Source organism: Puma concolor, chromosome A3, assembly GCF_028749965.1.
Source record: "Puma concolor isolate L17-30 chromosome A3, mPumCon1.1.hap2, whole genome shotgun sequence".
In the NCBI taxonomy this organism is placed as follows: domain Eukaryota; kingdom Metazoa; phylum Chordata; class Mammalia; order Carnivora; family Felidae; genus Puma; species Puma concolor.
Genome location: NC_141669.1, coordinates 132,576,921 through 132,603,474, shown reverse-complemented (window position 1 = coordinate 132,603,474; position 26,554 = coordinate 132,576,921). Strand labels below are relative to the sequence as shown.

General features: G+C 48.4%; 1 long non-coding RNA gene across 1 annotated transcript; it reads left to right on the top strand.

Annotated features, from left to right (window-relative positions):
• Positions 1-18,940: 18,940 nt before the first annotated feature.
• LOC147582815 (uncharacterized) lies at positions 18,941-26,333 on the top strand. The gene is made up of 2 exons (XR_015248790.1): positions 18,941-18,974; positions 26,065-26,333. It is a non-coding gene; the product is annotated as an uncharacterized LOC147582815 (long non-coding RNA).
• The last annotated feature ends 221 nt before the right edge of the window (positions 26,334-26,554 follow it).

Genomic DNA, 26,554 nt, shown 5'->3' with positions numbered 1-26,554 from the left:
GTGCAGAAAGGTCCCCCCCTCCTCCCCTAATCACCCCCCAGAGGCCCCACTTCCTAACGCCATCACACTGGCCATTAGGTTTCAACCCAGGAATTTGGGGAACACACACAGACACACACACACACACACACACACACACACACCACAGCGCTTGCCTTAGGTTTCCAAGAGTTCGTCGTTTCTAGAAAATACTGCGTTGGGCATCTTAACCTTGTGCATTTAGTGTTTCTCACATTTCAAATTTCTTTATGGTTAGATTTTTCAGAGGTGGGGTTAATGGGTCAAAGGCTAGAATATTTAATGACCCCTCAGAAAATATGCACAACGGACCCACATTTTGATTTCACAGTGGCCCAGCAGAAACAGCAATACTCGTTGGATGTATCACACCGTGGCCAAAGCACCAAATTTGTTCAAATCCGGTTAAAAGATCGCGTTTACTGTTCCCGCCAAAAATGCGGCTCACATTCTGCTAGACTCTAGAGCGGCCAGTTCTCAGATGTGGGCAATTTTGTCCCCCCAGGAGACATCTGGTAATGTCTGGAGACTTTGGGTAGTCGCAGGTGAGGGGAAGGTGTGCTGTCCCCGGCGAGTGGATGGCGGCCGGCGGGCTGTTACACACCCCACATTGCACAGGCCAGCTGCCGGCAAGGAAGCATCTGGACCCCAGGCTCAAGCCCGCACCGGAATCCAGAGTTGTAGTTCTACAGGGGGTAGCTCGGCTGCTTTTGCGTTATAACAGCGGAGCGTTTCTGCTGGTGATGTGGATGGTGTAACCCACAGAGCCTAAAATATTTACTGTCTGGCCCTTCACAGAAAAGGTTTGCTGATCCCTGATCTAGCATTGTTTTATTTTATTATTATTTTTTCATGTTTATTTATTTATTTATTTATTTAAAAAATTTTTTTTAACGTTTTATTTCTTTTTGAGACAGGGAGAGACAGAGCATGAACAGGGGAGGGTCAGAGAGAGGGAGACACAGAATCTGAAACAGGCTCCAGGCTCTGAGCTGTCAGCCCAGAGCCCGACGCGGGGCTCGAACTCACGGACCGCGAGATCATGACCTGAGCCGAAGTCGGCCGCTTAACCGACTGAGCCACCCAGGCGCCCCTATTTATTTTTGAAAAAGAGAGAGACAGAGCATGACCGGGGGAGGGGCAGAGAGAGAGAGGGAGACACAGAATCCGAAGCAGGCTCCAGGCTCCGAGCTGTCGGCACAGAGCCCGACGCGGGGCCCGAACCCACAAACCGTGAGATCCTAACCTGAGCCGAAATCAAGAGTCGGATGCTTAACCGACTGAGTCACCCAGGCACCGCAATCTAGCGTCTCTTTAGAATGTCTGTGTGTGCCCCTGAAAATATAATTCTTGAAGAAACTCCTGGAATACTACGGTAACCAAGCATAGTCTCAGTTAAAATAGTCATTTCCATAAAATATGTTCAAATTTCTGTTTTAAGCCCTTTGTGAAATGAGGCAGGACATATATTTTAAAATGTCAAAATAAAAGGCCATATGACTTAATCTAATATATACGGAAATATCTATAGATTTGCTTATGGGAAAAGAAAAGGAAAGTATCTCGTTCTATTTGGTCATTTCTGGGACCGGGCTAATCAAGACATCTTGAAAAAAATTACATTTTACTTTTGGGGAAAATAATCTGAATGTAGAGAGAAGTGGGCATATTCCTCAAGGTCCTGCCATTCCAAGACTGGGATTAATTTAGTCAGCTCTGGCTGCTGTAAGAAATATACTGGGGACAGGAACTCAAACCACAAATGGAATTTTCACAGTTCCAGAGGCTGGAGGTCCGAGATCAAGGTGCTGGCCGGTTGCGCATCTGCTGAGAACGGGCTTTCTGGCTTGCATATGGCCATTTCCTTGCTGTGTCCTCGCAGGGTAGAGAACCGAGGGAGGAAACAAGTCCTCGTCTCTCTCTGTCTTTTAATATTTATTTATTTTTGAGAGAGCACGAGTGGGGGAGGGACAGAGAGAGGGGGACAGAGGAGCTGAAGCAGGCTCTGGGCTGACAGCAGAGAGCCCAACGTGGGGCTTGAACTCAGAAACCTCGAGATCATGACCTGAGCTGAAGTCAGATGCTCAACCGACCGAGCCGCCCAGGCGCCCCTCGTGTCTCTTCTCACAAGGGAACTGGTTGCATTATGAAGGCTTCACTCTGGTGACCTAGTTACCTCCCTCCGAAAATCCTGTTGGGGAGCAGGGTTTCAACCTAAGAATCTTAGGGGGCCATAGACACACATGCAGTCCATAATGGATTATTGACGTTGTCTTCCAGATGGCCATTATTAGTATTTTTTTAATGAGCATCCTTTTAATACAATCCAGATCATTCCGAATATACAGTGCTGGGTCTTCTGTCTTCGTTTCCCACCCGTTGCCATCGGAAGCATTTTTGTCATGGGTTTTCCCAGTGGGGCTGAGCAAGGCTGAGAGTGCAGTGATAGGGCGAAGGAAAGAGGGAAAGGGGACCCTGGATAGGGGTAGGGGTGGGTGCGAGGGTTCAGGAGAGAGCAGGAAGGGAGGACGCGCGGAGGGTCCTGATGCTAACAAGCTTGCTTAACTCTCAGAGCCAACCGAGCCCATGGTCTTTTTTCCCCCTTCTTTAACCTCCTTTATCATTTTTTCCGGCTTAATTGAGATATGACTGACACACAACACTGTGTGAAGTTCCAGGTGTGTAACCGTGTTGAGTTGATACACTTAGGTATTGCAAACTGATTACCACCCTAGCCTCGGCTAATGCCTCCACCGTGTCACCTAGTAACCATTTCCTTTTTGGTGAGAACAGTGAAGATCTACTCTCTTGGCAATTTTCAGGCACATAATACAGTATTGTTGACGGTAACCATCATGGTGGACATTAGGTCTCCAGACCTTACTTGTCTCCGAGCCTCTGCTCTTGACCTCGACCCTTTCTCTGTTCCTCCACCCTAGACACACCTCTCGATCGGCAATTCACTTGATGTGGGTTCACTCTCACCCTGCCTCTCTGCCGGCAGCCTGGACGTGCTGGGCACCGATCTTCGTTGATAGAATGAAGGAACACCTCTAGGCTTTCCTTTCTCGCCGACGCTCCAATGATGTGTGGTTTCTTCTAGTGGCTTCTTGCCGGTAATTAGGGTGGGTGGGATGTCCCTGCTTCCCACAGCCCCCTGGGGTGGTTCTCAGTGGGGCTCCGGAGCAAAGCTGGCACGTCCTGCTGGTTGTAGCATCTGATGCCTGCCAGCTGCAACGGTGCCCTTGAAGATGTCACTCTCTGTGGCAGGTTCTGCCTCTCGAAGTTCCAATGGTTGCCCATCCTGAGGGGCCAGGGCGGTGCAGCTTCCCTGAAGAAGCTTCCGGAAGGTTTCTCTCCCTAGCTCATTTATCCATGTTGTGTCTCAGCTTCTGATCCTGTCCTTAATTCAAAATGTTGGCATTATCTTCACCATGGCTTTATTTCGGGACATGAATTTTTTTAATTTTTTTTTTTTTTTACTTAAAATTTTTTTCTTCAAAATCTGAAGTGTCTGATTTATTTATTTTTATTTTTAATTTAGAGAGAGAGAGAGAGAGAGAAAGAGACAGAGAGAGAGAGCACTGGTGGAAGAGAGGGACAGAGGAAGAGAGAGAGAATCTCAAACAGGTTCTATGCTCGGTGCAGGGCCCATCATGGGGCTCGATCCCCTGACCCTGAGATCATGACCTGAGCCCAAATCAAGAGGAGGATGCTTAACCGACTGAGTCACCCAGGCCATCCCTGATTTTGATTTTTTAAAATGTCTTATTTTATTTTTGAAAGCAAATGCAAACAAGGGAGGGGCAGAGAGAGAGGGAGAGAGAGAGAGAATCCCAAGCGAGCTCCGTGCTGTCAGCACAGAGCCTGATGCTGGATTCAGACTCACAAACGGGGAGACCGTGACCTGCGCTGAACTTGGATGCTTAACTGGCTGAGCCACCCAGGTGCCCCCTTGATTCTGATCTTTTAAAAAATGCCTTAGAGGGGCGCCTGGGTGGCTCAGTTGGTTAAGCGTCCGACTTCAGCTCAGGTCACGATCTCGTGGTCCGTGAGTTCAAGCCCTGCATCAGGCTCTGGGCTGACGGCTCAGAGCCTGGAGCCTGCTTCTGATTCTGTGTCTCCCTCTCTCTCTGCCCGTCCCCCATTCATGCTCTGTCTCAAAAATAAATAAATGTTAAAAAAATTTTTTTTAAAATGCATTAGAATATCATTCCTCCCGATTACTGAGGTTTTAGGTGACCTTTTACATTTCATCCTCAAATGGATGCCTAACATTTCTTTCCAGCCTCAGCTCTGCCCAAGCAGTGATGCTTACGCTTAGAGTCTCGTAGAAGCTTCTCATGAATCAGGTCCTCTGGTTGGTGTCCCCTCTCTTGAAGCTGGTCCCAAAGATGACCGCTATGCCACCCTCCTCGATTGCCCTCTTCCCTCCGACTCACGCCCAGGGGTGATGTTCCCCCGAAGCAAATGCATCAAACACATGCCCATGTGCGGACACACAAACAGAGACCCACTGATGAAATGCTGCAATCTCCTCCTTCATCCAAATCAAAGGCTTGCGCCATTAACACGTGCAAGGGGACTTCTGGAGGCCACCGGACTGCTAGTTAATTCGGCAAACAGCTGAGCTCTGAATCAGTTTGGGCTTGCCGGGCTCTCCCTGCTAAAGAGGGTCGATTCTTCTTCCTTAAAGAGAAGACAGCTCAACTTCGCAATATCTCCGCACTCCAAAGAGAGAACATGAGTCTCTGGAAGACTGTTAGCATCCTTACCAAAACACTCATTTACACCAAGGTATTAACCACTGATGATAATTCAAGGCATCCCCAAAATGTGCTGGCAGAGATCGAAATGTTACGCTAAGGAGAAGAATGATCGGGATGGGATTTTAGGCATCTGAATAGTATTGGGTTTCACTCCTTTAGGCCCTGAGACCCAAATATTAGGTGGTTGAAAGAGCAAAGAAGAGGGGTTTTAGAAGAGGGCTCGACCAAGTCTATGCCACTCTACCTTGACCTCTGTCCTCAGCGTTTCACTGTGGTGTGGGGACTGTGGGCACTGCTTTCAACTTCCAACCCTGTGCTTTGAGTACATGGTCTGAGCCACGGTCTCCTCATCTGTGAGATTTTTGTTTTCTGCAAAAAGCTTTCTTGTTTCTGTTTGTTCCGTGGCTCGGGAGAGGGCGAAGGGGTGGTTGAAAAGCTGTCTACTGGCTGCGGGAGACACTCGGGCACCAGGGCGATGCCAGAGGGGCACCGGGGAGGCTGCTGGGCTCCAGAGGCTCCTGGCTGTGCTCAAGGGTGAGCCTTTCAAAGAGATCCTGGCCCAGCCCCGCCTGGAGGTGGCCAGACCGCGGAAGTAAGTCAGGCGGTTGCCCATCTTCTTGATGAGTTGCACCTGCTCACCTAGGACGTGGTCCCCCAGGAGAGATGGGGTATCGATGGTACCAATTTCACACCATTGGAAGGATTTCATGAGTGCATTAATTCCAGTTGAAGGGGGCCTGGCACATAGTAAACACTCAGTTAAGGCACGCTCTTCTGAGGTAATTTTGTTTTGGTTATTCGTGGAGGTGGAAAAACATGAGAGATTGACTCTTGCTTTTCCAGAAGGTTCTTCTGGTTTTTTAAAAATTTTTAAAAAATATATTTTGAGAGAGAGAGAGAGCGAGGGAGAGAGCGAGTGAGCAGGGGAGGAGCAGAGAGAGAGAGGGAGAGAGAGAATGCCGAGCGGGCTCTGAGCCGTCAGCACGGAGCCCGACGCGGGGCTCCGTGTCGCCGTACATGACATCATGACCTGAGCTGCAATCAAGAGGCAGAGGCTTAACCAACTGAGCCACCCAGGTGTCCCTCCCTTATGATTTTCTTGATAACATTTTCTCTTCTCTAGCTTACTCGGATTTTCGACCGCCTGGGGGGTCGGCACTCCGACGTCTGTATTGTACAAGATGCACCGGGTGTCCTCTCTGGGGGTTTGGGGGAGAAGGTGCATTGCTTCTCTCCTCCTGTCATCTGAGGTCAGCTTCTGCCCCTTGATGAGGGAGCATCACAAGTCTGCAGACATGCTATCAACACGGGGCGGTGCCCCTCTGTGCATTGCTCGCCGGACCTCAGCCCTCTGTTACAGGTGCCATCACCTCCCAGCCCATCCTCTGGGAGGGGTTCTCAGCCTGGGCATTGCAGGGATAGAATTTAGCAGATCTGAGAACTTGCAAAGGAAAAAGTCTCACACATTTACATTCACCAAGTTGACTTCTTTTAAAAAATTTTTTTAATGTGTATTATTTAGCTTTGAGAGGGAGAGAGAGAGAGAGCACGAGCGGGGAGGGGCAGAGAGAGAGGGAGACACAGAATCCGAAGCGGGCTCCAGGCTCCGAGCTGTCCGCACAGAGCCCGACGTGGGGCTCGAACCGACGAACCGTGAGATCATGACCTGAGCCGAAGTCGGACGCTTCACCGACTGAGCCACCCGGGCAACCCCCAAATTTACTTCTAATGTAGCAATTTCTTGATTACCGCATAGCAATACCCAAAGTTTTGCCAGCCGTGGAAGCCACAGATACTTTGCTATCACATCCCGGCAGTTGTGGATATCCGGAAATATTATTCACTCATCATTGGTGTTGGGATTACGGCAGGTATTAAACTCCGCTCTCACTCTTGTTACTCAGTGCGTTCATCCAGAAGCACCTGTGTTCCGGCATCTCAAATTTGTTTTTTATAGATGTTTCAGTGATTTCATTTTAAAAGCAATTGACTTTGCTTGTAATCCTATGGATTTTATTTTATGTGGTTTTCGACGTTCTTCTGAGCAGGGTTTTGCGGGATTCACCAGACTGCCCCGGGGGGGTCTCTGCCACACACAAACAATTCCAGAACCCCTCCTTTGGACCAACTTCCATCATTTGGAAACAGCCAGCCTGAACGTGAGACCGGAAGAGAAGGCTGCCACATTCTCTTCCCTTTCTGTCATCCGACAGCGTTGAGCGGGGTCATCCCACATTTACAAATGTCTCAGGGGCAACAAGGAAGCTGGCAGCCAGGAGGCCGGGGCTCCAGTTCCACTGCGGCGAGCTGGGTGGCCCCGGCCATGCCACACAACCCATCTGGCATCAGCTGCGTCTGGGGAGGTGAGGGGACGGCAAGCTCCAATGCTGTCAGGGCCGGGGGGGCCCCAGGGTGGCTCAGGAGCGCGAGAGGATGTGTGTACCTGTGAACCCTGGAGGGGGGCCTGGGGCCCTCGACACATTTAAAGAGAACAGTGGCTACTTACCCACAGCCAACGGGTGCCAGGTGGGGATGCGACCCCAAAGTTGCCAAGTCTCCGGAGTTTTTTTTTAGAAAAGCCCGAAATCTTGGGGCGCCTGGGGGGGCTCCGTCGGTGAAGCGTCCGACTTCGGCTCAGGTCACGATCTCGCGGTTCGTGGGTTCGAGCCCCGCATTGGGCTCTGTGCCGACAGCGGGGAGCCTGCTTGGGATTCTGTCTTCCTCTCTCTCTGCCCCTCCGGGCTCCCTCTCTCTCTCTCTCAAAATAAATAAATAAACATGAAAACAATTAAAAATTGTCACAAAAAAGCTTGAAATCGGGATTTTTATGGGAACTCTCCCCTTATGAAAATATTGGTTCAAAATTTAAAAGAGACCTCGGATAAAAGCAGTACCTTTGCAAGCTTCTGGCTGATGTGCCCTGGCCCCCGTGGCTCCGATAATAACGAGGATGAGGACGGTGATACACGCAGGCACGGAACACCTGTTCTGTGCCAGGCACTCGGGGCTCATGAAAACTCTGTGAGGCAGCGCTATTATTTCTGTATCTTAGACGAGGAAACTGGGTGCAGAGAGGTTAAGTACGTACCCAAAGTTGCCCAGCTAGGAAGTGCGCGAGCGGGGTCTTGAATCTAAGTGACCTGCCCGCCGACGCAGGCCTGAAGGACCCCTGACCACGGAGGATGATGCCCCTGAAGGCGTGTGATGTGCTGTTCCAGTAAGCACGTCCCTCTGCGGCATAGTGATGGTGGAGGCCCTGTACAGACAAGGGCCTTTTTCTGGGTTGACTGATGGCTGAGGACCGATGCTCTACCCTCACCCCACACCTGTGCCGAAGGCCCCAGGCCGTTCGAGCCTTGAGATGGGCAGGAGCCCCAGGAGGGCCGAGGTGACCTCTTCCAGGGGCCCAGGGGCCTTCAGGATCAAGGTCTGATAATTGAGGACGTGTGGTTTGCATTGTATCCTCCCAAAAGATTTGTCCGTCTGGAACCCCAGAATGTGACCTTTTTTTTGGAATAAGAGTCTTTGCAGATGTAGTTAAGGTGAGGACCCCAAGATGAGATCATCCTGGCTCAGGGTGGGGCCCGAGGCCAGTGAGACAGAAAGAGGAACCCAGCAGACACAGGGTGATGGCCAAGTGCACCCAGAGGCCAAGATTGCAAGGACAAGGCCATGAGCCAAGGGGCACGGAGCAGCCAGAAGCTGGGAGAGGCAGGAAGAATCCTTCCCTGAGGCCCCAGGAGGGAGCTCGGCCCTGCTGACACCCGCCGTTGGGACTCACAGCCTCCGGGCCTGGGGGAGGAGGAGTCTGCCGTTTTAAGCCGCTTAGTCTGTGGTAATTTGTAGTCACAGCCCTCCGAAGCTCAAACAAACAAATAAGTAAAAATAAAAAGAGGGAAAAAGAAAGCTCCTCTTCATTCAGTCTCCGGACGGAGACCAGGGCTGCTGGGGTGTTTGTGGGAGGGACAGGCAGGTGCCTCACCTGCTCGGGAACGTGGCTCTGAATTCTAAGCATCTTTCATGCAGGCGCGCTCGTGCATGCAAGCGCAAACACACGCGCGCGCACACACACACACACACACACACACACACACACGCCTGTGACACGCAGACTTGTCTCCTGGCCGTGATCCGTGGCTTTGCTCTCGCCCTTTTCTGCACGCATCAGGGGCCGAGCAGGCTGGAACCCTGGCCTCCACGCTGACAAGGGCGGTTTGAGCGGCCTCTGTTTGCCCGAGTGCAGGGCGAGGGCCGCGCTTTTCCATCGAAGAAGGAGTTTCAGGCTTTGATAAATGACCGTTTAATGCTGGCAGCACAGCTGGCTAATCACTGGGCAACACCAATCATCATAATTAGTGATGGACTAGAAGGGCGAGGTCCCAGCCTGGCCGTCCTTCTCGGCCTGACTCCTTGCACTAACCCCTCCTGGGCCCCGGGGATGGCAGGAAGCAAAGGGGATCGTCAGAAAGAGGAATGTTCTCTGGAAGGCTGGACGGGGCCTTCTGAGGAGCCCCAAACCTGAGTGGGCTCAGGGGAGGTGGGCCTGGAGGAGAACCACAGACTCGCCAGATCATCCAACTTTTCAAGAGAATCCAAAACTCCAGGTTGTTTTGTTGTTTACTGTGATTAAACAGACACCGTGTAAAACTGACCATCTTTGCCATTTCAACTCTGTGACATTAAGTCCATTCCCACCATTCTGCCCCCATCACCACCCTCCAACTCTAGAACGTCTTGTCTTCCCAAACTGAAACCCCGTCCTCACCAAATCTACTCTCCCCTCCCTGTCCCCCCAGCCCCGGGCAACCACTGGTTTACTTTCTGTTTCTATGAATTCGAGCAGGTTATTTTTGAAAGAGTGAAATCTCTTCCTTCGAGAAAGTGGACTCCTTCGCCACGGGCCACCAGAATGCACCCGGGATTTCCGGCGTTCCAAATTATCGCAGCCCAAACCCAACCCTTGACTTTCCCATAGGATCGTGCTCCCTGTTTGACCTCTGTCCTCTCTTACCCCAAATGCAGCCATCAGCCAACCCCGTCAGGATGACTGTCCACAGCCGTCTTGAACCTGGTCGCTCCTTACCATCTCTTCTATTTCGGTCCTAGGTGTTTCAGGCAAAACACCTTGGCCTGGACCTGAGTGGTCCCCACAGGGCCCCACAGTCTGTTCTTCTCCCTAACATCTCTGGTGGCTTTGGAACCAGACAGCTTGGGTTCAAATTCTGACTCTGTGACTTCTTGTTCACATGATTTTGGATGCATCTCGCAATGTCTGTGTGCTTCAAGTGGTTCATCAGATGAGTAGAAATAGGAGTGGAACCCATCTCAGGGGATGGAATGAGTTTATCCATATAAAGCCAATTAATGCAAAGGATTTTATTATTACCATCATGAAACAACCATGGTTTCTATATCTATGATTTCAAAAGATAATTATTTGTGTGTCTACCCGTCTCCTACTTGGAATCCCTGGAGAATAGGGACCTTAGCTAACTGATCTGTGTTTCCCGAGTCTGGACCATGACTTGAACCAATTTAGGAAGTGCTCAATTAAAATTTGGGGAAAGAGGGAAGGAAGGAAGGAAGAAGGAAGGAAAAGAAGGAAGGAAGGAAGAGGGAAAGAAGGGAGGGAGGGAAGGAGGAAGGAAGGAAGGAAGGAAGGAAGGAAGGAAGGAAGGAAAGAAGGAAGGAGGAAGAAGGAAGAAGAAGGAAAAGAAGGAAGGAAGGAAGAGGGAAGGAAGGAAGGAAGGAAGGAAGGAAGGAAGGAAGGAAGGGTGGAAGTTTCTCCAATGAAAGGTTAGGACACACCTAATGCACCACGTCTGAAGAGAGAACCTCTTCTAGGGTCCTGGGATGGGTGGGATCCCCACCTTCACCCCAGATCACAGGAGCACATTCCCTTCCTGTTCTAATTATTGACAAGTAACAAACCATCCCCAAGCTCAGTAGCTTAAAGCCACGACCAGTATATATCTGTTGATTTTGTGGGTCAGGAGTTTAGCCAGGGCTCACCATTGCTCTTCATGGTGTCAACCAAGATCATCCGAAGGCCGGTGGATGGGCTGGTCTTCAAGGTACAACGTGGTTTCACTCAATGTCTGGTGCCTTGGCAAGGATGGCTGTGCCGCTGGGCTCAACTGGGATTGTCTACGACACATGGCCTCTGCCGTATGGTGACGTCAGGGAGTCAGGGTCCTTCCGTGGAGGCTGGATTCCCCTGGAGGAGGGTCTCAAGGGGCTCGGGTAGAGCTGCAGGCGGGGGCCTCTTATGACTAGCCCCCAAAGTCCCAGAACACCCCTTCTGTTGCATTCTACTGGCCAAGCAAATCACTAAGGCCGGCTCAGATTCCGGGGGAGTGGGTTCAGATCCTACCCCACCGTGGGGGGAGTGGCCAAGGACTTGTGGCACCGTTGATCTACCACACTCCGTCTCTCCCTTGCAAGTGTTTTAAGCCAGGGGTCACTAGGTCTCACGGACAGTTTCTAGTGACTCTGTGGATGCCCTGAACGTGGTTTTGTACAGATGTGCAAAATGCGCATTTTTTTCAGGGAGATGGGCTGTCAGGAAGACCATGAATCATCCCTGCACGGTGGTCTTTCTTTTTACTGAGCCGTATCTCATCTCGTGCCTTACACAATTTTTCCAAGAAAACATCAACAGGGTCATGGAAGCTATTCAAATCATGCAGAATGGCAGGCCACCCTTTCATCCCCTGCCCTCCTCCTCTCTCTTCAGAGAGAATCCTTAATGTATCTTTCAAGATGTTTCCCATGCTTTACATAGAGGTGCAAAGTTTTTGCAGATGTAAACAGCCTCATTCCCTGCATCTATATATTTGCATTAAAAAAATTTTTTTTAACGCTTATTTATTTTTGAGACAGAGAGAGACAGAGCATGAGCAGGGGAGGGGCAGAAAGAAAAGGACACACAGAATCCCAAGCAGGCTCCAGGCTCCGAGCTGTCCGCACAGAGCCCGACGCGGGGCTCGAACTCACGGACCGCGAGATCATGACCTGAGCCGAAGTCGGACGCTCAACCGACGGAACCACCCAGGCGCCCCTTCAGTGGAATAATCTTAAAAGGCTCACAGCCATAACTCATTTCACTGCGTCTGCCAACTGGCCGATGCCCCCGTTTTCGCCTCCCAACCCTATGAGAAAGGCCCTCTGATCTGACCCATTTGACAGAGAAGGAAGCTGAGGCACTGAGAGGTCGAGAAACTGTCCTGAGGTCCCATCTGTAGTCATCTGGAAGAGCTGGGACCTGAATCTGTCAGGCCCAGGGCTCATGCTGTTCCCCATTAGTTGACAGAATTCTCTAGACTCAAGCGGGGGTGATTTGCCAAGGACGAGGGAGAGATGCAGACATGGGTTCCTTAAAGAGACGCCTGCTGAGTGCTCTACCTTTCAGCGAGACCGGCACCTGTTGGCGTTCATTCTGTAAGGAATGAGCCGTGAAAACAGAGGTCTGGCATTGGGAGCCCAGGACGGCGAGAGGGGGGTGGCAGGGGAGGGGGGGAGGGTTGAAATTACATCTCATGCAGGGGTGGTCACAAGCTTGGAGCCACTCTCTCCGGGTGGTGTCCTCGCCGGCCGCTTCCTACACATGTGATTTCCAGCGGATTCCTCCATTTCTCCTGCCTTGGTTTTCTTTTCTGTTACTTGAAAATGAAATTGTTTACCTTGCGTGACAAGGGACACCTGGTGATAATGTATGTGGCGGTGATGTGGACAGCGTATAATGTATGTGGTTACACGTGACGCCCGGCACACTGTAGGTTCTCAAGAAAATCTAGTTCCCCTCTAGGGTCTCGCTGTTCCCGGCCAAGAAGGGGGAGTTGTACATTAGGAGGTGTATTTTGATGGTCAGGCTATCATTTCTCTTTTTGGGAATAATCCCTTGATTTTTTCCTTCTGAGGGCTTCCCCCGTCTACCTCCGTGGGCTCTGGGTGGAATTCACTCTACCCCTGAATCTGGGAATGAGCCTGGAACTCAGGGCTTGGCCACTGGTACCCTCTATCCCTCTGGCCATCTGGTTTGGGGATAAGCATGTGACACAGTGGGCACATTGGCCAGGGTAACGTCATGCACTGAAAGCTGGTCTTCCCTGGTCACCTAGGCCATGCAGGAGAGAGATGAGCACAGAAACAAAGTCTGTTAATGGGGAAGAAAGGGACACGGTGCCAGGTAAGGACCCAGCAGTGCCCAACACAACCGTTTTCTCATTTTTAGAGCCGAAGGAGCAGAGAGATACAGAAACTTGACTGAGAACAGCCTCCTGATTCCAGACTCCATGTTCTTAATCATAATTCCATAATTTGCATTTTTGCTTATACCAGGGCACGTTGGTTTTCTGTATAACTTTGAACAGATAGTAATTTCCTTGAGGGCATGGGCCATATATGGACCCCCCTCCAGTTTATCCTCAGGACCCAGCCTGGTGCTCGGCAGAGTTGGGGGTTAACAAACGTTTGGTGAATGAATGATTGAAGAAGAAGGCCATGGAACAGGGGCTGGGGGTGGGGGGTGGTCCTAGATCTTTCGGTCTCCAAGAACTACCTGAGCCACCTTTTAGACTCGGATGGGTGTAGAAATCACCTGGGATCTACCACGCTTTGGGAAACAAAGTCTGGATGACCATGCTTACCCGTGGCAGTGACTAGCCGCATAAAGCTCTCAAGCATTTGAAACACGGCTCATCCGCGCTGAGATGTGGTGTATGCGTAAGGCACACAGCGGATTTGGACGATTTATTAAAAAAAAAAAAAAAGACTCTGTGGAATATATTTTATAATGTTTCTATTATAGGTTAAAATCATTTTTTTGGATACATTGAATTAAACAAAATATATTATTAAAACCTGGCTCTTGTTTCTTTCAGTGTGGCTACTAGAAATTTCAAAGTACATGTGTGGCTCACGTTATATTTCTCTTGGACAATGCTGGTCCCATGAGTGAGAAAATGTGTCTTCAATTGCTGAGTGTCTATCCCTACCTGACCCTGAGTCAACAGGGCCGAACACCACAGAGAAATCAAGAGGGAGGAAGACTGAGGAGAACTGTGGATGCCAGAATTTTCTAGAAAGAGCAGGGTGTCAATGGTGCCAAGAAAGGGATGACATTCCTGACTGCGGGAGAGGATGGGGAGACTGCGGGGATTAGGCGTCTCTGGTCAAAAATTTGATGACATTTTGTTCCGTGTATGAAAAAACCCCTCAGGTAAAGGGGGTTTTCATGGGCACGCTCCATGACCCTGCTGTTCTTTCTCCAGGCGGATCCCTAGAAAAACTTACACCCATGGACCAGGAGTCAACTTCAAGCGTATCTCTTTGCCAAACACTAACAAACAGAAGGTCTGAATCAATCGATGAGGAGCAGAGTGAATCAATGGATCAGGAGAACTTTTGCCCTGAACGGAGGGAGCTGGGATTGTGCTTTGCAGCACGGACACAGCTCAAAAACTAACATCGAGCGAAAAGCGAGTTGCAGAGAGATAAGTACAGAATGATACCGTTGGTATGAAGTTTAAGGAACACAGAAAACAACACTATATATCATACAGGGATAAAAATATAAAGATATTCACAGGCAGACATCACATTCGGGATAGTGGTTATCTTGGGAAAGAAGGAGCGAAATATGATCAGAGAGGGGAGGGCTCACAGGGGTCTCCTGTAAAAGCACTTTGGATGTAATTATTTCTTCATTAAAGAAAAACAGCTGCTCAAAGCCATAGTTCGTTATGAGCACAGAAGATATAGCCACTGTAATCTTACTGTTAAAATTCCTTCTACGGCTCGGTCTGCAATTAGTTTTAGTTTTTAATCCCTGCTTTCATTTTTTTTGTGTTTATCACAGACATGCATACCCATGGTTAAAAGACCCAAATCACTCTACAAGTATTGTTATCCAAGTAAAGTCCCCCCCCCCTTTTTTTTTAAACCGGGTGGTAAGAACACAGGTGTTTGCTTTGTTATTCTCCAATACCTTTTTATAGATCTGAAGGATTTCATCAAAAATGCTCAGACATTCGTAAAATCATTATAAAAATGAATAAGCTTCCTTCAGAGTAGCTCTCTGTCTACAAATGTAGTGATCTTAAGCTTTTCTAAAACTGGGGTTCATCCACCTCTCATCCCCTTAGCTTCTTTGTTTTCTTGGAGTCGATGATCGCTCTCACTGTCTCTTCTGTTTCCCACTTGCCATCGGAAGTTTGGAAGTTTGGTGCGGGGGGTGGGGTTCATCATTCAGGTGAGTTTTTCTAAACTCTGTTGGGTGTGGTGCTGGATACAGTTTAAAAAGTATGATCAGCTAGAGAACCTCTTGCCCTGTGATATCTAGGTGAAGAATGCCTTGAAGTCCTCATTCCTTGAACCAGAGCAGTTCCAAAGCTTTCCCAAAGATTTCCTCTAATTCCTGTGGGGATTTAGGGAATTTAGGGGATACTTCCTCTTGGTCTCTTGTTTCTGTCTCTTGTACTGTCTCTTTCTCCTCCCTGCCTCCCTGAAACTCTGTCCTGCCTTCATCTTCCACTACAGAAACTCAGGGCGCTTGGGTGGCTCAGTTGATTAAGCTTCCGACTTCTGCTCAGGTCGTGATCTCGTGGTGCGTGGGTTCGAGCCCTGCATTGGACTCTGTGCTGACAGCTTAGAACCTGGAGCCTGCTTTGGATTCTGTCTGTCTGTCTCTCGCTCTCTCTCTCTCTGCCCCTGCCCTGCTCATGCTCTGTCTCTCTCTCAAAAATAAATAAACATTAAAAACAATTTAAATGACAGAAATCCACTCACACCAATCATTTAATAGGTATTGAGGACCTTATCGACCATTTCTTGGAACAGAGAAGGGTTTTACATATCAACATCTGAACATATTTTCTGGGGATTGGTTGGCATTGGTCTTCCTAGAAGGTCTGTAGGGGCCTTTGTTGGTTTTGCGTGTCTAGTCTCCTTCCTCTTTCTGCTGGTACCACAATTTGTATTTTCTTTGGGAAACCAACCTACCTAGCTTTCAGGTTTCTGGGTGAACCAAAGCTCCGTGGGGGTAAGACTAGGTAATTGTTATTATCCCCATTTTATAAAGAAAAAAAAAGCGGGACTTCATGAGGTTTGTATGTGATAATGAAGATCAAAGGGCTAGTGAGTGTATGACTTGGAATTTGAATTCACATTTAATACTAAAGCTTGTGTTCATACCCACTATGGCATAAGAATATCATAATGCCAGTGATGGCCATATGGTACCCACTCCTGGGCTCTATCTCTCTTGCAGATTCTCCATTGAGCTCCAAATCTGTATATTCAACTAATATGTAATAACTCCAATGGAATGTCTGATAGGCATATGGAGGGTTTAAAAAAAGGTTCACAAGTTCTTTGACACAACATCCTTCAAGGAGTGAAGCTTACTTTCCCTCTCCTTGAGTGTGGGTTGAATTAATGACTTGCTTCTAATAGATTATTATGGGAATGACAGTGTTTGAGTTCCATGACTAGGTCATAAAAGGCATTGTGACTTCTGCCTGCCTCTTTCAGATCACTCACTGTGGGGAAAGCTGGCTGCCGTGATGTGCGAACACTCAACAAGTCCTATGGGGAGACCCACATGGTGAGGAACTGAGGCCACCTGCCAATGGCAGTGTGAGGGCGCCATCTTGAAAGTGGACCCTCCAGCCCCAGGCAAGCCTTCACATAAGACTGCAGCCCCAGCTGATAGCTTGACTGCCACCTCATGAAAGACCATGAACCACAGCCATCCAGCTATGCTGCTCCAAGTTCCTGACTCACAGAAACTAAGATAATAAATATTTGTTGTTTTAAGATACAAAGTTTTGGGGAAATTGATTATGCAGCATTGGACCGTTGACATATGCAGCATATGCACCATTGACATGTCCAGAGCTTAACTCCGAATCTTCATTCTGCGAATGTAATTCTTCCCCCGTCTTCTCTATTCAGAAAATGATAGCATCATGATTCTTGTCCCTCATGATAAAACCTTGAAGTCATCCTTAAAGCCTGTCTTAATTTCGTAATCCAAATCACAGTCCAGAGTGCTAACAATTTCATAATCCAAATCAAATGGAAGAGCAATCTTATTGTCCTAACTTTAAAATGTATTAAAAAATCCAATCATCTCGTCCTACATCCTCAGTTACTACCCTGGTCCACCCCCATCACCTCTCACTAGGTTTGCTGCAATTACTATCTAATATCCCCCTTTCCCTGGTACACCCAGCATCAATTCTAAATACAGCCAGAAGGATCCTTTAAAAATATGAGACAGACGGTCAATTCCTCTGCTCCAAACCCCTCCTGGTTATTTTTTCTCCAGATCTATGAGCTATTCCCTTCTTTCACTTCCTTCAGATATTTGCCCAAATATCACCTTTGTGAGGACTTTTCTGACTCCTGAGCATTCTTCATAGCGTGTATTTTGCTTGTTTATTTTCTCTCTCCCTTCCAAGACGCCATCTACTCAAAGAGAGGGACCTTATTGTCTAGTTTGCTTACTGCCATGTCCCCAGAACCCGGAATGATTCTTGCACATAGTAGGTACCCTATAAATATTTACTGAATAAATGCACTGTTGTTTCCTAAGAGCTCTTGTCCTAGGTGTATATCAGACCTACCTGGGAAGCCAGTTACAAATAAGAATGCCCAAACACAATCTTAGGTACCCAGTTAGAGTCTGATGAAAAGTAGGGGATTGTAGGATGCATCCCTGGGAATCTTTATTGCATTAGTCCTTCTGCTCTTTCAGCAGAATTTGTTATTTCTGCTTTAACAGAGGCAAGGAAAATAGTAAAATATATTGAAATTGGTTTGTATTAAAAGAACTCTTTTGTAGTTAGGGCAGTAAATTATAGACATAGGATTCAATATAGGCCATAAATTGAATATTTCAGTGTGAGTAGAGTTGTATCGACTGTTCCTTTGGGGATTAGAGTTTATTTCCTAAGCTTTTGTTCACTACATCATGAGTCTTTTCAATAAAACGATCTCATTGCCTGACAGCCAGACAAGACTTTCAGTGATGCAAGGGGATTTTATCGGGTGTGGTTAACTCAGAAAATTGTTCTCTGAAGATACTTTATGACCAAATATTTACTAGTGTCCCTTAGAAGGCCTGGTTAATTTTCAGAATACCTAAGAAAGCCAATAAATGTGAACGAAGACACACATGCACATGTGCGTGCATACACACACACACACACACACACACACACACTTTCACAAATACACATCCATTATTTTTGCTATTCTGCTTTAAGTAAAGAAAAAGCAAGAAGTGTTACTGAAAAAGAAAGCTTAATGATATCATGACCTTGATATCAAGAGTTCTTGGGCAGATGAAAAAGATTAGGATTGGTGGGCGTGTCACACAGAAATTTGAATCCATCCATCCACCCATCCAATGAGCAGGTGGGCATTTGCTTTATAATACTTGGGTTCAAGGGTTATAATTTATTATTTTTCTAACAAAGAAAATTTGTCCTACCCTTTATCAGCGTTTGATGGAAGCAAGAAACAAAATCGACTCTTCAGTTTTGAAATACACAGGGTAACTGACAAACCACCAGGGGAAGCACTGGGCTGGGGGAGGACAGGAAATGGGTCAGCTCTGGGGACGTAGGGGTGAATCAAGTCTCTCTTGGATGAGAAAGAGTGTGAGCAGCCCTCACCCCTGCCTACCCCTTGGCGAAGTCTGAAATGGTGTGGCAGGCAGCCTCTGAGATGGCCCTTTTTTCCCAGTGTTCATGTCTTTGTGTGATCCCTTCCCCCTCAGTGTGGCTGGACCTAATGGCTCATTTCTGATGAAGAGAATGAGGCAAAAGTGAGGGGAAATCACTTTCGTATTTGTTGTAGAAGACTGGCTTCCGTCTTGTGGCACTCTCTTGTTTTCTTGCCTGCTGGCCACATCGAAACAACGATCGTGTGTGAGCTACCCTAAAGAGAATCACACGTGGTGATGAACTGACAGAGGCCTCCAGCCAATAGCCAATGAGGAACTGAGGCCCTCAGTGCCACAGCCCATGAGGAACCGATCCTGCCCCCACCACTGATTTCACTTCGAAGTGGATCCTGACCCGTTGGAATCTTGAGATGAGCCCACAGCTGTGGCCGACACCTTGGTTGCAGTCTGTGAGAGGCCGTCAGCCACGCCTGGATTCCTGCCCCACTGAAACTGTGAGATCATACGTGTTTATTGTTTCAAGTTGCTAAATTTTGGGACCATTTGTTATGTGGGATGTTAGTTTTGTAGGGCGGCCATAACAAAGTCCTACACACTGGGTGGTTCAGAGTGTCAGGAAGTTATTTTCTCAGGGCGCCAGAGGCCAGAAGTCCAAAATCAAGATGTCAGCACATCCATGCTCGCCCTGAAGCCTCTAGGGAAAGATCTGGTCCTGGCCCATCTCCTAGCTTCTGGTAGCCTCAGGCATTCCTCGGCTTATAGATGGCCATCTCCCATGTGTCTCTTTACATCATCTTTCCTTGGTGCATCCATGTCTGTGTCTGTGTCCAAATTACCCTTTTTAAAAAATAAGGGTATGGGGCGCCTGGGTGGCACAGTCGGTTAAGCGTCCGACTTCAGCTCAGGTCACGATCTCACGGTCCGTGAGTTCGAGCCCCGCGTCGGGCTCTGGGCTGATGGCTCAGGGCCTGGAGCCTGCTTCCGATTCTGTGTCTCCTTCTCTCTCTGCCCCTCCCCCTTCATGCTCTGTCTCTCTCTGTCTCAAAAATAAATAAAAACGTTAAAAAAAAATTAAAAAATAAGGGTATAAGTCACGTTGGATTAGGGCCCACCCTCATCTTAAATTGATTACATCTGCAAAGACCCTATTTCCAAGTAAGATTGCATTCACAAGTACTGGGGCTTAGGGCTCCAACAAATCTTTTTTGGGGGGTTGGGGGACACAATTCGACCTAACAACCAGCAATAGATAACTAATTTGAAGAGTTAGCCACCTCCTCCCCCCCCCCCCAAATTTGGGCGCAATCACTAGTAGAAAGGGGAAAATGGATGCTACCTCATATGAAACAAAGACCCCAAGGTATATTACAAATTCCCATCCAATAGAACTGAGCTGTCAGATTCAGGAGTCACCAGCCACGGGTGGTTACTGAGCACTTGAAGAGTAGCTCGTCCAAACCGAGACGTGCTGGGAGTACACAACACTTACTGGACTTTGTAGACCTAGAATGAGGAGGAAAGAATGGAAAATACTTTTCAACGCATTTTTGATACTGATTCCATGTTGAAATGGTATTTTGGATATATTGGGTTAAGTGGAATACATTATTCAATTTAATTTCACCTGTTTACTTATTAAACGTGGCTACTAGAAAATTTAACCTTATGCGTATGTGGCTTGCATTATATTTCTGTTGGATGTTGTTGCTTTCTCACTTGGGATGTTTCTACTCTGTCCTACTTGGAGGGAATTTTTTTTTCCCCACCTTCGACTTAAGCAAAGCTTCAAGGTTCTAGAAAACCATGGAAATGGGCCTCTGGTCTTGATTGCATTGTGATCGAAACTGAGATACTTGCTGGCCAAAGGCTCTTTATTCCCTCAAAGCCAGGTGGCTCGCCTTTTCCAAGTTTGAACATAGGATCTTTTTGCTAAAGTGGCCAAGCCACAGCACCCTTCATCCAGCTGTAGAAAACTAGAAGTTTCCACATCAGCACTTTCACTAGATGATCAGCCCCTTCGGGAAGGTTGGGGGAGATGACAGATTGATGCAGTTCTCCATTGGCTTTCCATCCCTTGGTTCCTAGGACTGGGCCATTGGTACCTTGCTTTCCTCCCCCACCCCTTGAAGGTTCTCTCTCTGGACAATCAAGATCCTTCTAGCATCTTCTATTTGAAAACAAGGGCTTATTCATTCTTCTCTGGGGAAAAGAGACACTGAGGCCCAGGCTGCTTTCAGAGGATGTGGGCAGGGAAGATATCTTCTACTATTTCTATATCTTGAGCTGAACAAATTAATATTTTAATGACTAATCCACAAATTCATTTGTAGAATGGATATATTTATTGCCATATTTCAAAGCTCTTTTCCCTAAATTATCTTCATTTATTCAATAAATGTAGGGAGTGGTTACTCTGCCAGGCACTTTGGGGATTAATTGGTGACCAGGCAGACACAGCTCTCTTACTGAACTTATAGTTGAGTGAAGGAGGCAGCATGGGGCAGACAACCAAACAAATAATTATCACCTTCTGGATCAATGCTGCTAAGGAAAGTGGAAGGGCTGTCAGAGGCGCGTCCAGGAGAAGCTCACTGTGGTGTGTGTGTGTGTGTGTGTGTGCACGCGTGTGCATGGGAGTGAATCAAAGAAGGCTCATAAAAACTGAGATCTGAAGGATGGATAGAAGTTGGAGGTGAGGAGGTGAGGGATGAGTTATTACTTTTTTGAGCTCTTAGACTGAGCCGCTGTTCATTTGTCCATTCATCCGTCCATCCACCCATCCCATCCATCCATCCATCCATCCATCCATCCATCCATCCCATCCACTCACCCACTCACTCATCCATACAACAAATACGTCCTGAGCATCTACTGCGTGGCAAGCACTGTCTTTAACAACATGTAGACAGTCAACATGTAAACTGTGGTCCTTAGCCTCGGCACTGTTGACATTTGAGTCTGGGTCATTCTCTGTTGTAGGGCCGTCCTGTGCACTGTGGGACATTTAGCAACATCCTTGGCCTCTACTCATCAGATGCCAGTAGGGACCCGCCCCCAGTCCTTTCAATAACAACATCTCACGGTGTCCCCTGGGGGTCAAAATTGCCCAGTTACAGACCACTGATGTAAACAAATAACTCTATAAAATCATAGCAGGTGGTGATGTGTCCTGTGAAGGAAAATTTTAGGAGAATAGAGGGGGAGGAGTTAAGCAGGACGCTACTGGGTGGCTCAGTCAGTTAAGTTTCTGACTTCAGCCAGGTCATGATATCTCTCGGTTAGTGGGTTCAAGCCCTGTGTCGGGCTCTGGGCTGACAGCTCGGAGCCTGGAACCTGCTTTGGATTCTGTGTCTTCCTCTGCCCCTCCGCTGCTTGCTCTCTGTCACTCTCTCTCTGTCTTTCTCTCGAAAATAATAAACATTAAAAAGTTAAAAAAGCAGAGACATAAATAAAGTGTGGAAACAAGTCACACCTGGGGAAAGAGTGTTCTGGGCAGAAGGAATCGTCAGTGCAAAGGCCCTGTGGTGGGATGACTTGGGTGTGAGGAAAGAGGGGCAAGGAGCCAGGAGTGGTTAGAGAACAGAGGTGGGAGGTGATGTATATACTGAGCGTGGGCTCGAGTAGCCTGTGGTGAGATCTTTTACTTTCAGTGAAGAGGGAGCCACTGGAGGGTTTTGAGCACAGGCGACGTGATCTGATCCTTTGTTTTCAAAGGATCACCGGAAGGTGATAAGAGGAGAAATGATGCAACCACTCGGGAGTCAAAGTGAGAGAAGGAGGTGGCAGTCATGATGGAGAAAGCAGAGGGACACACGAGGCTCCTCATTGCCCCTGCTCTCGACTGGCACACCCCACGTACCTCGGCCTTAGTACTTAAAACACATTATGTGATGATATCGAAATGATCTATTCATATGTGGATGAAATCCTCAAGGGCAGAGATCAAGCCTCAATGATCTTTGTGTCCCTAAAAATTGTCACAGGACCGAGGATTTAGTAGGAGCAGCAGTGAGAGCCTCAGAGCCCCGACTGACTGAACCTTCGTCTTGGGAGGTCCCTTGTGTGGAACCCCTGTATGTGGAGACCCCAGGCTGACAGGGTCGCGGGGAAGGGCTCCGACAACCCAGTCAGACATACACTCCAACACTGACGCAGCCACCGGCCAGTCTGGTGACTGCGGGCTGCTTTCTTCCCCTGTCTGGCCCTCAGCTTTCTCATCTGTAAAATGGGAGAATGATTCCAACCGTGTAATTGTTGTAAAGATTAAATGAAGGGGTTTAAGCAAAGTGATTGAGTCTCCCTGGGAACATTCAGCTGTGGCTCCCGATGGTCTCCAGTGAGGGGTGGGCAAGAGCTTAATGGCGGTGTGGAAATGCGAGCTGTGCAGCCGCTCTGGAAAACAGTATGGAGGTTCCTCAAAGATTAAAAATAGAACTACCCTACGACCCAGCAAATGCCCTACAAGGCATTTATCCACGGGATACAGGGGTGCTGTTTCGAAGGGACACACGCACCCCCATGTTTATAGCAGCACGATCAACAATAGCCAAAGTATGGAAAGAGCCCAAATGTCCATTGATGGATGAATGGATAAAGAAGATGTGGTCTATATATACAATGGAGTGTTAATCGGCAATCAAAAAGAATGAAATTTTGCCATTTTCAACTACGTGGATGGAACTGGAGGGTGTTATGCTAAGTGAAATTAGTCAGAGAAAGACAAAAATCATATGACTTCACTCATATGAGGACTTTAAGAGAAAAAACAGATGAACATAAGGGAAGGGAAACAAAAATAATCTAAAAACAAGGAGGGGGACAAAACAGAAGAGACTCATAAATACGGAGAACAAACTGAGGGTTACGGGAGGGATTGTGGGAGGAGGGATTGTGGGAGGGGGAATGAGCTAAATGGGTCAGGGGCACTAAGGAATCTACTCCCGAAATCATTGTTGCACTAGATGCTAACTAATTTGGATGTAAATTTAAAAAAAATAAAAAAGAAAATTAAAAAAAAAGAAAAAAAAAAAGAGCTTTATGGCGGTGGGTAGAAACATACTGATATTACATATAAGTAAATATATAGGTATATATGTGTATGTATATATATGTGTGTGTGTGTATATGTATATATAAAATGCTTTAAGTATTTTGTGATGCTTTGTAATGTCACAGTGAATTAGCATAATAAGATGTGTATTGTTTCTACGTAGCTAAATGATGGCATTGGGTTGATAGGCACATGTTGCATCACCCCAATAGTTTAGAGAGTGCTGGTTAGACCAGTCGTGCTGACTTCCTGAGCTTTCTCTTGAGTCCTTCCTTAAAAATACTATTTCCTTGGGGCGCCTGGGTGGCTCAGTCTGACTTCGGCTCCGGTCACGATCTCGCGATTTGTGGGTTCGAGCCCCGCATCGGGCCCTCTGCTGTCAGCCTGGAACGTGCTTTGGATCCTCTGTCCCCCTCTCTCTCTGCCCCTCTCCTCCCCTGCTCTCTCTCTCAAAAAATAAATAAGCTTAAAAAAAACATTATTTCCGGGGCGCCTGGGTGGCTCAGTCGGTTGAGCGTCCGACTTCAGCTCAGGTCACGATCTCGCGGTCCGTGAGTTCGAGCCCCGCGTCGGGCTCTGGGCTGATGGCTCGGAGCCTGGAGCCTGTTTCCGATTCTGTGTCTCCCTCTCTCTCTGCCCCTCCCCCGTTCGTGCTCTGTCTCTCTCTGTCCCAACAATAAATAAACGTTAAAAAAATTAAAAAACAAAAAACATTATTTCCTTGCTCACACCCCTCAAGTATTCCGATTTTTTAGGCCCAGAGCTGGCCCCAAGAATCTGCATTTCATGGCTGCTCCAGAGGATTCTGATGTGTAATTGGGTCCAGACCAGCGTCTCCCCACAGTGAAAGTGCGTCGTTACCCACCACAGATCTTGCTGAAACGTGGATTCTGTTCAGTGGCTGGGGTTCCACGGTTCTGCATTTTGAGCAAGCTTCTGGGTGACGCCAGAGCTGCTGGTGCAAGGCTCGCACAAAAGGTAGCAGAAGCCCAGACCCGGTTCTCCGAGTGCGGTCCTGAGAACAGCCGTATCCCCCCCAGCGGTTGGGAGGATGCTCTGGGTCGGGCCCCGCTGAACCCCGGAAACCGCTGGACCCCAGGGCAGGGCCAGCCGCCTGTGGTTTGACAAGCCCTTGCAGGTGGTTCTGATGCGCGTTCGGGTTTTTGAAACGCGTCAATGAGGGAGCTCTGGTCCCCTGGGCCCTGGAGGCCTCTCTCCCACCTTCTGTCTGCAACCTCACCGAACGGACAGCCTCAAGCTGTCCCGTTCCCCAAAGGTGGGTCCCGTGCGACCCTGGAGCCCTTCCTGCCACGGGCCTGCCTTCAGAACTCTCGCTCTCCCTGAGTCCCCAGCATTGCAGGCTTGCATCGTTGAGCCGACGTGACAGGTAGCGTCCCTTGAGAAGGGCTGACGGGCCCTCTCGTCCGGGCGTGATTGACGGCGCCCTGATCAGCGGGCAGAGAATGGAACGCCTCCAGAAGGATGTGTGCTCTGTAAATAGTTGACATCATCTACCCCGAAAACCTGAAAGAGAACTTCATTTTTCTTTCTTTTTCAGGGAACCCAGCAAGTCACGGGACACCCTGAAATGTAATTAGTCTGGCAAGGGAGTTTCTGACGGGGCCCCGGGGACCCGCGATGAGGGACAATTGTAGGTGCCTTTGTCTCTTTGCGATTTGAGGTGGGTGAGGGTCATTCACCGGTGACCACGGGAATCCCAGCTCCTTTAACATGGGAGCATGCAGACTGTCGCCTGGGCACGTGGCGGGTCCTCACGCAGTCGACCTGGAGAAGGGCCTGAGATTCTGTATTTCTGACAAGCCCCCACGTGCCGCTGTGGCCAGCAGTCGGAGGACCACACTTCCCGCAACCTTCCTGCCGCCACCGTGGACCTAGTGTCCGGAGATGGCTTTCAAAAGTCAATCGGGGGGCTTGGCTTTCAGCGTTAGACTTGGGTTTGCATTTTTGCTCCACAAATTGCTAGCTGTGTGACTTTGGGGGAGTGGGCTCACCTCTCTGAGGCTGCACTCGGTGGGGGGGGGGGGGTTAACGAGGACATTTACAGTGTAGGGCGGTGTTTTTTTTTAAATTGCCCCCTTGAAGAAGTTTCTTTGGACTTTTTCCTCCCGAATCATCTCCCTCCCCGTGAAATTCTAATGCCACAGATGCGCAGGATATCTCTTTATTATATACTGTGGTGCTTTGGAGGAGCACAAGGCATTGTAATAGCTAAGATTTTTCACTCCCCGCGAACCCATGTTGGCCCGCTCAGGAGCGGTATCACCCTGTGGAGAATGCTGATTTTAGGGCAACGGTAAAGATTAAGAAAGGTGATTTCTGTCAGCTACCTGATACGGAGTAAGTGCTCAGAAATGGTTAAGTATTAATGTGTGTTGTAGAGACCACATGTTAGAGATAATATAGGATTATTAATACAGTATATGCTATATATTATCACATATCATATATCAATATACTATTATGCATATCATATATCATATCATATGTCTTCTCTCTCCACCTAATGCCTGCAGGTTGGGTGTGGACGGAAGAACAAAGGTGCAGAAGGAGGCGGGAAAAGACACAGACGCAAGCTGAGGCGGCCGTGTGAAATACCACAGGAGTTCAGGATATGAAATCAGGCTAGGGTCTCAGGTTCCCTTCACCCCGCCATGTGGCCTCGAAGATGGTGTTCAGCGCTGCTGGGTCCCTGTGTCTTCGTCTCTACCCTAGGCACGGCACACTTTTCCTCTCTATCGTGCAGCGAAGAGTAAATCCAAAAGCACATGGAAGGAGATTATGACAGGGCCTTTGTTATTTGTGCCAAACGCACCTTCACCGGGTGCCCCCCGCGCCATGGCCAGGGGCCATGGCGCTGGGCACGAGCCCTACCCTCCGGCGTGGTGGCAGGCCAGCAGGCAGTATACGTTGTCGCAGGTGCACACATCACAGGTGCAACAAGAGAGCAGGACTTTTCCTAGACTGGAGGTCAGAGAAGAAGGTAGGGTGAGAGCATGTGCAGAG